The sequence below is a fragment of the Pteropus medius genome, unplaced genomic scaffold (assembly GCF_902729225.1).
Source record: "Pteropus medius unplaced genomic scaffold, Ma_sr-lr_union100, whole genome shotgun sequence".
In the NCBI taxonomy this organism is placed as follows: Eukaryota; Metazoa; Chordata; class Mammalia; order Chiroptera; family Pteropodidae; genus Pteropus; species Pteropus medius.
Genome location: NW_024354875.1, coordinates 4,618,763 through 4,634,224, shown reverse-complemented (window position 1 = coordinate 4,634,224; position 15,462 = coordinate 4,618,763).

The window sequence follows — 15,462 nt, the reverse complement described above, 5'->3', positions numbered from 1 at the left end:
ACAGCAACTCTGGTTCTCTAGAGTCTCTCAAAAAAAATTTTTTTAAATAGCTAGTTATTTTCTGAGCTCATCAGTATGTAGCTAAAAATGCCAGCTAATACTTCAACATCCTAATAGAAACCATCTTGCCCAAGTCCACGAGTTTGTTGGTTACATTTCTATCTTCTAGTTTACCACAGAAAATCGTTACACCAAATGCTTCATGGTTACATAACATGAGTCACCAGTTCTTCAGGCTTTTATGATAGTTCCTTCAACATTTTTCCAACCTACACCACCACCCATTCCCACATGTTTTAGGTTTTCCTTGCAGCCAGGACAGCACTTATTAGTACCAATTCCTGCATAGGTTTACTATTGCTACAGAAATGTTGCGTAACAAACAGCTACAAAAAAAGTCAGTGGTATGCAACCATAAACATTCATTTAGTTCACATATCTGTGGATTGGCTGGAGATCTGCTGATCTAGGCTGGGGCAGCTCAGCCGGGTGGCTACGCACTGTGCATCTCTCATCCTCTTGCTGGAATCTGTGGACTAATCTGGGAATGTTCTTTTCTCGCAACAGCTGAATGCAAGAGCATTTCCGGTCTCTGCTGAGTCACGCCTGCTAATAGCCCATTAGGCAAATCACAGTCTAAACTCAAAATCAAGGGGTAGAGAAGTACTGCTCGCCCACTGTGAAGCCAAAGACAGTCACATGGCAAAGTTCACGGAAGTGAGAAAAGGGAGGGCATATATCCGACAACAGTTAAATCTGCCACAAGGAAAGGCTTGGTTCTCCTTTTGAGTTCTTTCATAATTCCTCCATAAGTTAGGGACCTCCGGGTATAAGCAACTAAAATCAATCTGGCTAAACTAGTCACAAAAGGAATTCACTGGAAGAGTATGGAGAAATTTATCAAATCAAAGAAAAATCTGATCGTATAGGCCTCAAGAAGAATTAGGGCCAGGAAGGCTCCAAAAATCTAGATAACAGAAATTCATAGTCTCTGGGGACTCTGCCAGGAAACGAAATTTTACCCCATCCTCAGATCACTCAGCTAAAGATTCAAGTTCCCAAGACAGAGTCTAGCTCAGCGATCCTACTCAGCCTTTACCCAAAGAGTGAAAGTCCTATCCCACCAGACCTACTGGTAGCAAGGAGGTTTGGTCTGGTGCTCAGAGGAGAACCAATGACCTGTTAGCAGAAGTAAGGGGGTTTCTTGCTGAGAAGGCAAAAATCAAGCAGTCTGCCTACCAGTTATCATGTAAACCAATCTACTGGAATATTAAGGATGTTAAACCTCTCGAAAGCATTATATTGCGCTAACCCACTTGCATGAGTTCATCCAATAAGGATTTGAATGAAGACATAAATCCACCTCACTCTAGGAAACACCGCATCAGAGGTTTTGGAGTCAGAAGATTTGGGGTAAAGTTCCAGGTCTACTATTTACTGCTTACGTGACCTTACGCAAGTCACTTAACTGAAATCTCTTGATTTTTAAAACAGGAAAAATCTATCTTCTCTATGTCTCCAGGTTGTTGTGAAGCTCAAATGAATTAACAGATAGGTATACAAAAGTCACTGTAAAGTGACTCCCATGTGACAGCAACTCTGTTGTGTCCATTAACAGTGATACCAGGTAAAGTTTCTTACAAGGTCTGAGCCTAATCACCACAATGTCCAAATTCTGTGCCTCGATGCTGTTTTACCTATGATACCGGCAGGTCCATAAAACTCTCCCAGTTTAAATGAATTATTTCTTATCCTAAGAAAAAGACGCTCTGCATGTAGCAGACCTGAAGACTGAAGGAGGAACGAGAGATGGTTATGTATCTGCACACCAGGCAAATTGGAACATGGTCTTAATGAGGCCCCAGGCTGAGGTATGTTACTGTATGGACCAGGATTCCATCATCAAAAATAGCTAATTCTGATGAATTAGATATTCATCAGAAAATACTTTATAGTCTCACAAGACGTAAGGAAAGAAACAGACAGACAAGAAGAGAAAGAAATCCCTTTTTGCACTAAAAACTCAGGCTCGGAGTTGCCCAGAGAACAGCAGCAGCTGTGCATCCACAAGGGAGCAGGTTATTTCATTCCGTACTTAGCACCTTCCACCCTTTTGGATGTCTGCCCTTGGAAGAGGATTGGGAAGGGAAGGGAGAACAGCAGAAGACCCAAACGACCTGTCTGCTGTCAGTGGAGGGAGCGTGAACCCTCTCAAGTGCCTCAGCCACGCGGCCCTTTGAAGATTCACTCTGGCTGGTGCAACGCAGCCTCCCTTTGGTGACAGTGAAGATGAGACCGGGTTCCACAGAGAAGCAGCGGGCATCTTTGACTTTCTCCTTGAAGGTCTTGGAGTGCTGGGCCAGGCACGCATGCTCACATTAGGACACAGAAGCCCTCAATCTTAATCAGTGAAAGATGGTAAGCTGTGTGACATGTGCTCTTTCCTGTGCTACTATACAGTCAGGCTCTTTGTCTTTCCATTCCTGTAGCCAAATAGTATTTCTGAGACATTCTTTTCTTTGATTTCATCTCATGGAAATCCCCCCCACTTCTTCCCCATAACCAACAAAGAGGACGTCCAGTGCCCCCAGGCAACTGTAAGATGCTCCTGGCATTTATGATTGGAAGGACTTAAACCAATCAGGAGATAATGCTGCTGCCTCTGAGGAAAATATAAGGAATCAGGAGACGAAAGGGTTTTCCTCGGGGTAGAAAAGGCTTCCTAACCTGAGAGAAGACTAAAAGAGCAATGAGAGCAGAGTCCTGAATGGGGCTCAGAAGAACCACACACACAGACACACGCACGCACACACGTGTACATGCGCACACAGACACACAGGCACGGATCGATGCAGATATTCATGGACACGTATACATGGACCTACACAGGACATACACCTCTCTCTCACTCGCTCTCTCTCTCTCTTTCTCTGCCTGTTTTACTCCTTGAACAGAGGCTCATGGGCTGTGTCCAAGCCCATTGGGAAGCCTCACTGCAATCCCCATGTCCCATAGAACCAACTTCTAATGAAATGAGGACAATGTAAAGAATCAATCACTCTAGTAGTTCATGCATTTTTCAACGGTTTGCAAAGAAATTTCTCTCCCAACTCTAGCAAGTTAATTGTAGTAAGTTCTCTTGGGATAAAACGAGTAATGATGCCTTTCAGAGAAAATTCTTAGAACTGGCATCGTGCTGCCCAGGGGCCAGAGAGGTCAAGGAGCCTAGGGGAGAAACAGGTAAGACAGGTCAGCAGCCCAGAACCTGATGCCCCATTTAAATTGTGAATTGCACGATTAAAAGAGACCACATAACTTCTCGTTTGCTATACTTGGAATCTTCTCTTACTTAGGTGGTTCTCGTCAACATAATACGCTTAATTTAGCCAACACAATGCCCCCATCGAATACTAATAGTGGTGAAGAAATGCACATACTAAAAGCTTGCTGCAGCATGCATACCACATTGAGTTAGCATTATAATTGCTTCTATGCTGTAGCAACGAGGTTCAAGGTTCGTGTGGGGTAGCTGCCACAAGGCAGTTAATCTTGGGACCCTTCGGCTGTTACTAGAGTGACCTTGGTCTGCCCTGGACCGCCCTGGTGTCCCCTGTGGAGCCAACGCAATCCCTAAAGGCACCCTTTTCACTTCTACCTGTGTTCTCGTTTGGACAATAAATTATACGGGCACTTTATTGCTACTCGACTCTCGTGTCTGCGCAAACTTTCAGACGGTGCTAGGGATCCTGCCACACAGAGAAAAGAGTGACGAGTATAAGTCTGAGTGTCTTCTGATCAGGGGACTCATGGCGAGTGGACAGTAACAATGACAGCACCCTAGATCCCCACCATGAATACCTGAGGGGATTTCTGGATTTTTTTTTTTTTGGATTTCTAATCAATTTTTTACACAGGGACAAATATTATCACATGACAAATGATGAAGCTGAAGTAAAGAAAAGTTAGTTAAAAAATACCTAACCACCTACTTGACGATGAGCATAATATAGGTGATTCTTCATAAAAACAGCTAAAAATTAAAATATATTGTTCTCCCTTTGAGGTGTTTAGAATCTATTGTGAGAAAGCGCAGAATAATGGAAAATGCTAAGCAGTGGTAAAGAACAGATACAGACTGATAGAATGCCCAAGCGTTAGAAAGTCTTTCCCAAGGTCACATAATAAATATGTGTCGTGGTTAAAAATAGAAGGAGTAGACAGTGAATAAACCTTTATACAGCACATAGGATCCAGCAGCTTTAGGTCTTATTCCACTTAATTCTCATTATAAGCCTATAAAGCAACAGAATTTCCTTTACAGATAAAGAAACAGACCCTGAGGGGTTGAGTGACGGGCTTGGGGTCGCACAGGATCCACACCTACTCAACTCAAAGCCGGCTTCTTTCTCCCTGATGATTCAAATTGCCCTCCTTTTCTACAGCCCGGGGCAGACATCAGCCAACCTCAGGAATCCTGTGAGTTTCTAACCTCACTAACGTTCTCCTAACGTGGATCCCAACAACCCCCCGGGGACACGGCCATCACCGTGTAGTGGGAGGGGAGTTGCTGAGCTCCACGCAGACGCTTCAAAGCATTCAAATCAGGAATGTGTTCGCCCTCCTACCGATTCGATTCACCCCCAATTTCTCAAATACGTTGGAGTTACAAAGCCAGGTGCCGGATGGAGGAAGGGGAGTCTGGGAGGAGAGCGAATGCACGATTCCTGACCTCGAGGACATTGCAACCCAGTAGCAAAGGGGGACACGGGTATTCACGAGATTACATGTCATAATGTGATGAGCCAAAGCAAAGTGAAAACCAAGAGCGAGGAGGACACTAGTGTCAAGTGACAACTACTTCTAATCGCCCTTTTTCTCCCACGAGTGAGCTTCAGCTTCCTACTCATTAAAAAGACGCTCATAGCAACACCGACTCATGGTATCGCCCATATGTGGAATCTAAAAAAGAGGAAGTCGGACTCATAGCAACAGAGAAGTGGTTGCCAGAGGCGGAAGGGTGGGGTATAGAGGAAGAGGTTGGTCAAAGGGTACGAACTTGCAGTTGTAAGCCGAATAGGGTCTGAGGGTCTGATGCATAACATGGTGACGATAGCCTGACACTATTGGATAACTGAAATTCATTGAGAGCAGCATTTATGTGTTCTCACAAAAGAAAAAGAAAGGTGAATATACAAGGTGATTGGATGTGTTAATTACCCGATGGGGGCGGGGGTCCTTTCACAGAGCATACGTATGTCAAATCACCACAATGCATACTCGATATACCTTACTTTTCATTTGTCACTTATAGCGCAATAAAGCTATAAAAAAAAAAAATGGTAGAGGTTCATATCTTCCACAACTTCCTCACTGGTTCATCGTAAAAATGTAATTTTTTAAAAAAGAAAATCGTAAAAAAAGTGCTTTAAAAACACTATTTTAGTGTAATTAATGAAAGGTAACATTTGGAAAAAAAAAAAAAACAGCCCTGTTTACCTGTTTAATGCAAACCTGCTCTGCAGCTACATCTTGGGTCGGGCAGGTGTATGTGCATCGGATGAGAGCTCAGTGCCAACATACCTTTGGTGGCCTTGTCCCTCCTGTACCTGCAGCCTTCCTGCCCTGTCTCGCATCCATCTCCTCTTCCAGCCCATCCCAGGCCCTCTCTGGGGCTCATGCTGAGCTGTCTCAGATGATCTCAGGTACACTCCTGGCTCCCCTTCTGTTGACCCAAAGTCATGCTTCCAACCCGAATGTCTCTGAACTCCAGACTCATTCAGCTGCCTGCCTTGTGGAGAGACCCACCTGGATAGCTCTCGGCCTGTCCAAAAGATCGCTCTCTTCCCTCTCTTCCAAAGAGCTGCTCTGCTTCCCTCGTTCCCGCTGCCGGTGACCACCGATCGTTATCCACTAGTTACACAGCCACAACCTGGCAATGTACTTAACATGTCCCTCCTCCCTCCTCCCTATACTCAGAGCTCTATCCTTCACTTTCCTCGCTTAGAATAGCATATAAGAGGGAAGGAAACCGGAAAGGAATGCTTTTTATACACTTACCTGTCACGTTCCCACGTGGTTCATTTCTAACTGAAGTAGTCTCCTGATGTCTCTTGTCTCTGAAAAGAAAACAAAGTTGGAATCTATATAGACAAGCATTTTCCTAATTGGGCTTTTTATTTCCAAGAGGTTTTAACAAGCGTTTTTTTACTGGTGAAGGTGGTTCCAATATTAGCCAGATTATGTATCGATTGTGTTTTCAGACCTTGCCCCTCACCCTCGACCCCCAGGTTTGGGCTCCTAGGTAAGTGAGACTTCTAACACAGTTTAACTCTGACCCCAAGGAATGAACGAGACGCTTGCATCTGGTCGCCACGCACTGACAGTATGACGTATGTACAGATGGGATGTTTGCATTTAAGAGTGCGATTTGGTTTGTGTTGTTGCTGGGATTTGGCTTGCTTGGGTTTTGATGTGCCTGAGAGAGCTGTAGGATCTGTGAGCACACACACTCCAGCCTGTAACAAGCCCGGCTGTTTTCACTAGGATTCCTGACCCAAAAAGATAAGGAGCTGGCCCTTTCCTGGGACAGCCTGACGTGCCATTGCTGTTCCCTTGCTGGAACCTGCCATCCTAATGGCCGTCCCCATCCCATTCCCGATGGAGTGCATTAAATGCAAGCTGGGGCTGCTTCCACCTGCCAGCAGCATGGGTGTCACCTCGGCCAGCATCCTGACTGCTGTAAGCCTGCCCCTCTCCAGAGCTCAAAACCTCCCTGCCCCTCAATGGGACAGAGGAGCTGGAGGCAGCCACGAAGCTGCTGTGGTTAACTCCTGCCTGTTGCATCTGTGTTCCCCAAAAAAGGCCACTCAGTCGAAGGAAAAGCACCTGCCCATAGTTCTCCTTGTGGAACTAGAGTGTGGCCTAACCAGACACAAAGCACAAGTTAACTCGGCATAGCTGAGCCTCTTTGCATAGCCACAGGGCACAGCTGCACAGTTAAGTCTCTGAGAAGTCCTACAGCCAGAACCTGTTTGCCTTGCTTTCAGCCAGTTGCCCAGACTATTTGAACATGGGGCACTTTTCGACAACCTGTCTTTTTTAGGTATGTATTGATATAAACTGACAAAACTCCCTGAAGAATCTGGAATAGACTCATGAGTTGGAATTTTCTTGGTAAACCCAAACTGATTTCAGCTTTCTGTTGCATCAGAATAGTTGGGGGGGGGGGGAAGAAACCTTCACCTGTGTGACTTTGCAAGAGGTGATCTGTGTGTGACATGATCTGAGGCTGAAAACGTGCATAGAGCTGGTGCGGGAGAACCTGAAAGAAAGAACAGGCAGGAGCGAGGGGACCAGAAAGAACGTTGTAGAATCTGCCTCCTGCTGCCACCGCCACCCACCCTACCCGGGCTCTATGGCTTCCAGCTTGAGCCTCTGCAGAGAAAACGGAGGACAGTCAGGAAACCGTGGCGTGAAGGACATCGTTAGACTGTGAACACGGGGCCCAGAGCAGTCCCGAGTATAGAAGAGAAACGTCCTTGCCGGCCTATCCCCAGCCCCTATCTTCTGCCACAAACTGCAGCATCACTTTGGCCCCCGAGCCCAGTGGAGCAGCCATCACAGGGAGGGCAGCCACGGCCACATCTGAGGAACAGGCAAAAGGCCGCGTCAGGGGTCCACAGGGAAAAACAATCGGACTCATTCCTTAGCATGGGGGGCAGGAGGGGGGTGTAGAACACCACATTGCAGGAGATCCTAACCATGAGAGGGAGACTTTTCGGGGCGGTGCTGGGGGTGGAGGTCCTCTAGGAGCAGCCAGTGATAGGAGCGCTGCCCCGTGGGCCTTCCTGGGCCTGAAAATCCATCCAGAGGCGGGGGAGCTGCAAGCATCCTGATCCTAGTCTCCTCGTATGTTAAGGAACCTTCCAGTTTCCTTCTTCTTCTTTCTCCTCAGGCCCCACTTTCTCTCACCCACCCAGTCTCTCTGGAGCAATCAGATCCAAGAAGGAGGTGGCTAGCAGGCAGGGCCTTTCACATTTTATTGAGGAGACTCAGTGGGTGGCGGTGTGTGGGCCTCCTGTGGGGTGACTGGACATGAAACGGACCCATAAAACAAATGGCCACACTTGGGTCAGGGTGGTTGCTAGTAAAGGGAGTTCCCTTTGTCTTAAATCACTTGGGATTGTTTACTGAGAGAGGCAGCCTTTTAATCAGAAACGCAGGCAGAAGTGACCGCAGCCCTGCATCCCTGTGTGCCTTGGCTGGGCCCTGAGCTTTACATCCTGAGCACTGTGTGTACTAAGTGGCCTGGGTGGCTTGAAGCCAAACAGTAATGTTTCCTTTTGCTGTTTGGGAAAGGAATTCAGGAAAACAATTGAGCACAATCAGGGCCTTCCGGTTCCGGCTGGCGGGCGGGCGGACATGTGGACCGGCAGGCAAACGTGGGCTGAGTCATGCTGGGGGCTGGGAGCTTCCTCCTCTGTTGTCGAAGGCTCTCATAGGCAGCTGCGTGCAGGCTGCAGTACTCTGGACTCTCCACTCGATTCACATTTACATTTCCAGTATCAATTTCTCCCACCTCTCCGGGCGCTGTGAGATTTCCCCACTAACCAAACGCAGGGAAATGTCACAAACCTATTTTGGTTGGGAAAGGCACCAGCTGTGTGTTTTTTTCCAGCCAGAAAGTCGGTTCTGCAATGGAAGGCCCATTGGGATTTGCTCTAAGAAAGTTTGAAATGCCTAAATTTCATGGGCTTTTCATTATGTGGGGTACGCCGACTGTACCCCATGTGTTGACTAACATGTGCTTGGCTAATTGAGACACAGTTCGCCAGTTGGAGCTGCCTAAGAAGGCCGAATGGCTGATGGAGCTCGCATGAAGCCAGCTGTGTATAAAATTAATTAGAATGAGACCACGAAGAGTCCACACCTTACGACGTGTTCTGAACTTTCATATTTCAGACAACGCAACTGAAATCCTAAGAGTTGCACTGACGTGTCGCGGATACATAAAAGGAACCCTGGAATGATGTAGGATGGTCAACAGCTGGTTAATAACAGAGCTCTCTTTCTCCATCTCTCTTTCCATCACTCCCTCTCTCCCCCCTCAGCCTGTAGGATTATGGTAAAATATTCTACCATGAATGAATGAAATCTAAAGTCTAAAAGATGCTTTGGAGAATGACACAATCGAGATGGTAAACTTGGTATCATTCCCCGTACTCTGTTCTAGGAGTCAGCACTCAGTCTCAGTTAACTAAAAGTTAAAGCGATCGACATTAAGTTTTAAAGCTTCCCGGGACATGCCACCCCAAAATATACCACTTCAATATATTGATTATTTTGGGCTATAGGCACTTGAAATACAGCAAATGCAAGGAGAGGTTTTCTCTAAACTCCTCTTCTTCACCTCAAGACAGATCCTCCAAAAGGAACTCAATTGTCATAAATCCCCTCTCTCAGGAGTTTCATCAGCCAGGGAAAATTGACTCTTGTCGCCAGAGAGGAGACTAGAAGTTGATACCACATGCAGACAAACTTTGTCATAAACGATTATGTTTTCCATTTATTCTTCTAAGGGCCCATTCATTTTTCTTAAAAATCACTTACTCTCCCCTAAGAGGTCTACATCCCCTCTCCCTTTTCCTATTACGATGAAATTTAAGCTTGAATTCTAAGCCACCTCTTTGAGTTACATATTTTTGCTTGGATATTTTCCATGTATATATGAGATCTACATGTTGATAAACTTTTTTTTTTTGCTTTTCTTTTGTTAATCTATCTTTTATTACAAGGGTCTCAGCTAAGAATTCAGAAAGATCGCCACTAGCCATTCATGTTTTAATAAAGTAAGGTAAAAAAAAAAGTGATTAATTAGTACTTTATTTAATACTATATAGTATTTTGAAATGGCTATGAGTTTTGAGTCTAACAAAACCGTGATTGGGCTCCAACTCTTCTGTTTTCTAGTTATGGCATCTAAACAAGTTCTGTGATTTCTTTGTGTCTCAATTTCCTCATCTGAAAATGGGGATAATACAAGAGCCTATCGCACAGAGTTATGAGGATTAAAAGAGATGAACAATATGGATAATTTTACTTAGTGTCTCACACAGAGCTCAATAAATGCAATTACTGTTATTCATCATTATCATCATCATCATCATCATCATCATCATCATCATCTAAACAAATACTTATTGGATCAAGTTAGATGCCTAATAAGCTTGGTTTGGCTGAGCTGAAAGCATACTGTCACCCTTTAGGAAAGTACGGCCTCTTTCTTCAGGCTAAAATAAAACTAGGCTTCTAAACAGAAGATATTTTTGATGAATGACAGAGGCGATTTGTCAGATGAAAAGTAGTATCTTTTTTCAATTATAATAGAAAATATTTCAAAAATGTGCAGGCTGCAGAGAGGTAAAGACACCAGGTACCTCCAACAAATTTGTTAATCACTTTAATTAAAACACAGTTTCTAGAAATTCACATGTTTAGTCCACCAGACCCTTCAACTAAACAAATCAAGCAAATGAAAATATTCATTTGTGTTACACTAACATATCTGCCAGATTTGTACACTAACTGGATTAGGTGCACAATTAGAGGAGACTCTGGCATACACTCTCTCTTCACTCAACATGAGGCAGTCTAGAAAAAAGTTGCTCAGCCAGATACATTCAAATATCCATTTTTATAGGTAAGGTGGCAGTCACTTGCACATGTCGATCAGTCAATAAGAACACTTACATTAAACCGAGCTATTCTGAAGATCTCAGGACTACATTAAGTTAGGGCACTTCTCATTTCTGAATCACAATCTACATCCCTGAGAGAGACTCAGCTTTGATCACAACAGTTTCATAAAAGAAAACATTTCCACAAAGCCAATAAAACCTAAACTTCAGCAAGATTTTGCCCGTGTGGCCAGGAAATTCAGAATAATTCTGGTTAATACCCCCAACGTTTTTACCAACGGTCTTCTCGGTAGGCATAGTTCATTTTCAGCTCAGTAAGGTTTTTTGTAAACTGAACCACAGAAATAGCCCAGATGCTGAATAAATCAGATACATCCTGTGGTTTGCACTTCAAAGGTAGCCACAAATTCTTTAGGTATGATTCATAGTCATCGAAGTCTATGAATCTCCTCTGAAATTGTTCTTTCACTTCCACTAAATAGCTCTGTAATTCTTTAAATCTGTGACCCCATTGAGGTCAAGGAAATTCAGCAATAGGCTATGAACGCAGTAGGAAATGAGTGTAGTTATCACCTGCCCAGGCCACTTGGCCAGGTAGAACCTGCAGTTACTTGAACAAGAATATGAAGGAGGCCAGGGCCCATGCCTTTGCAAACCCTTCAGGATCTGTGGAAGTGCTACTTCAACAGATAATCAAAGCTTAATGTCATATGTCATCCAGGCTTCTGTGCTAAAATTTAAAGATTCTACGAAACCACCAAACTCGATCATATATACACATATGCCAGTTTTGAGAATTTAGGAACAATGCTCTATCAGAAAGTTGCCGGGGAGAAGAAACCTATTAATTGCGTCAGCTGAAATATCCTATTAAATCTTTACTCCAAAACAGGAAGTCACAAAAATGCTCAGGGAGCCTATCTCAAGAATTGCACTTCAGGCAAAAAGCCATGACTGTCTCAGTTAGCTTTTAACTGCATAACAAATGACCCCAAAACTTAGTGGCTTAAAACAATGGCTACGTTCATTTAGCTCACAATTTAGCAGCTTGGTAATTGAGCCTGTGATCATTGATGAGCTGGGTGGCTCTTCGGGTCTCAATTGGGTGCATTTGTGGTTGCCTACTAGGCCATTTGAAGCAAACCGGGCTAGAAAGATCTCAGCTACACGGCTCATCTCTGTTTCATGTTCTCTCATCTTCCATTGGCCTAGCCTGGGCTAATTCATAAATTATCTGGACAGGGTCCCAAGAGAAAGTATGGAAGTGTGCAAGGCCTCTTGGAGTCTGGGCTCAGAACCAGCACACTGTCATTTCCACTGGATTGCATTGCCAAAGCAAGTTACGAGGCCAACCTACATTCGAGAAGTGGAGAAATAAACACCATAGATGTGGAGAAAGGCTTCAAAGTCCAACTACAGTCATGAAAAACTGACCATTTTTTGCAATCTACCAAAATTTAGAAATTTGTGCTTTCTAATACCACACTCAGCAAACCTAACAGGACAGAGGTAAGAGTCAGCACGGACCGAGCACAGCATTCCTGCATTGGGCTGATCAGATTTTGGCAACATGGATGCCTGGTGCTCTTTGTGGCAACCCGCTCCCACCATTTGGTACTCCCGAGATGCGGGATAACCCTTTTTGAATTATGAGTAGCAGATAGCTCAGCAGCTGTCTTAGGTCACTGTGCCTGCAGGAAAGCTCAATTTTGTGTCTCTGGGCAAAAAATTGGAAATAGAGGTTTGAAGGAAAGATAGTTGGAACATCCTGTACTGAGAAAGCCAGAGGAAGAACCCAGGGGTCCTGGGAAAAGAGGGTTGGAGCCTCTCTAGGGAACTGGGAGTTTCTTTCGTGCTTGGTACACACTAAAACTACTGTGATGGTTGATTTTATGCGTGAACTTGACTGGGTCAACTTGACTCATGGTGACCAATCGCTTTCTCAGTTTGCTTCTCTCACAGTGACCAGAAAGTGTGTGCAGATGCCAGAGGAATAAGTCACGAGAGACATATATTACAGTGGTAGGCTTCTCTATTTTATTGCAATGGTTTTGTGATTTTTTTGCTTAGCTCTGCTAAACTACAATCCCCAGAATTTCCTTTCCAGTGTGTTCTGATTAAGGTGGACCATAAAGGATGTCCTCTCCCATGAGTTAAAGAAGGGAAGGGAGGCAGAAGCCATGTTGTAGCATACGCACACCTTCTCCCCGTGATTCAAACACTAGTCTCGGTACTGTTGTAAAGGAATTTTGCAAATGTAACTAAGGTCCCTAATCAGCTGACTTTAAATTAGTCAATAAGAAAACCATGCTGGTAGACATGATGATCAATCAGGTGGAAGCCCTTTGAAGGAGGGCCTGGACCCTCCCTGAGTTCAGAAACTCCCAGTTTAAGCTAAGCTTCCGGGGCTCAGAAATGCTCATGATCTGCCTTTCTTGACTAGCTGCCCCAAGACTCCAGCCCTGCTTAGCCAGTCCCCACAATTATATAAGCCAGTTCCTTATGATGAGTCTCAGGCTGGTTCTGCTTCTCTGGCTGAACTCTGACTGATACAGTTATCATCAGAAAACAAGAATGCTATATTCCAGTTTGCCATTTGGATCATCCACAAAGAGATGAGGGTGTAGAATGGGGAAAGCATAGACTCGGGTGCCAAATGTCCTGGACTTTCTCCCTGCATCTCTCTTCACCGGCCAAGTGACTCAGAGCAGCTATTTCTCATACCCTCTTTGAGCACTGTTTCTTCATTTGTAAAATACTGTTAACATAAGTTGAAAGCTACCTACTTCACAGGGTTATTTTGAAAAACCAAGGGAGATAATGTACATGGAAGCAACTAAAGAGAGATGCTTAGTTTTAAAACCACCTAGCCTAACATTTTTCCATTAGGGAAGGCAGAGAGTAACCACACACCTGTTGTATACATATTATTCCATTCTATCCTCTCCACCTGATGAGGCAGGCAGTCTTTGCCCCACATCAAAAATGAGGAAATTGAAGCTCAGAGGGGCTGACCAACATGCCTAGGTCACAAGATAGGATTTGGAGTCCAGTGTGAAACAGCTTTCATGATACCAAAGTGTAGGCTCTGTCCGTAACACCATTCCATCTTCCTTCAAAAAAAGATGGTCATTTCATGTGACACTGTGAAAATCATTCTACCTCATGGAAGAGATTCAAGAAACACTTTTTGTATATCTATTATTCTTTGGGACTTCTAACTCTGACTGAGGAGCAAACAGAATCTATTTTCATTAGTGTAGAATAGAAGTTATTTCATCTGATGTGCCCCAAGTCACAACGCTTGAGAAATCAATAAAAGATAAAAACCTTTTCTGCTTCTTTGCCAACTGGCAAATTTTTTTCCCATAATTTACAATAAAACTGTTCCTGTAGAATAATGAAACTTCACTATTTACTTATTTTGATTGCTCCAGCTTTTAAACTCAGAAAGGACACTTTACTATGCTTGTGCCCACAGGGAAATGGCTGTGGTTGGAGGTTAAAGTTATTCAACAAACAAAAAGACAATTTTTTAAATGTACCTTATCCTCAAAAATGTAAAGCAGCCAGGATAATTGGAGGGTTAGGCATTTCCTGAGAGTTAATGACCTACCCTCTGAAAAGTCCTTGGTTAGTTTGTCAAATGGCAAGGAAGGGCCCTCGCTGGAGGTTGACAGACCTTAGTTATGTACAAATGGAAGCTGAAAAGAATCAAAGATACATTCGTAGCCAATCAGGATTTTTGCGCGTCACTACATTACATATAGTGTTAATTCCCCTCGAGTTAGCTTTCAAAACAATGGAAAAGAAAAAAACCCACGACATTTATTAAATACCCACCAAATATTACACTTGGCATTTTAAATCTCTTTTCTTTTATTTCTCACCAGATTTTGCTTTAGTGTTTATTAACCTCAATTTAATGAGGAAACTGACAGTCTGGTGGTCACACCCACAGCTAGTAAGAAAGAGCAGAGTTGGGATTCAAACCCAGTTCAAGCCAAGAGACCCAATTTCTACGTTTTGAATTCTGTAGTCTTTATTTTAATGAGGATAGATTTTTTTTTATAATTAAAAAGAGTTCTATTTTAATAAATAAAGGTGTCAACCTTCCCACCTTGATTCAAAAACAAAGTTGAATACAATGTGCAAAAATTCAATCAAGGCTATTTAAATCTCTGCGAGGCTAATTAATCAGTTTAAATTCCCATTGCTTTTCAGATGCAGGCCAGAGAATGTTGACTCCTTCACATTTCATAGGCTTCCCCTAGTGTAATCTCTGAGGTGAGGGACCACGTCTTAGCTATTTATCCTGTATTGGATATTAAGTTTGGAACTTAGCACACAAAATGTGCCAGCAGATTAGTAAGTACTCAATAATTATTTGTGACGGAATGCAATCTTATCAAGGCCTGGTGTTTCAAAACTTACAAACCACATTCATCCATCTTATTGCTTTTGACTATGACAACAATCCTATGTATGAGTTAGATCCGATTAGTATTAGTCTTACTTTGTAGATAAGAACACTGAAGTTCAGAATAGTTTGAATGATCTGCTCAGTCACAGAGCTAGTAATGTCACCTCTTAGAATTGACCACAACCAGATTTCTTGAGTATAAAAAACAAAGTTTTTTTCCTAGTAGATAATTCCCCGTTAAAGAATGTCAATTTTTGTTAACATTTGGCCAAAATATGTCTCCTATTTAAATAAAATACTGACATGAACAGAAGTAGATACCAACCTACCAGCTAGAGTTTG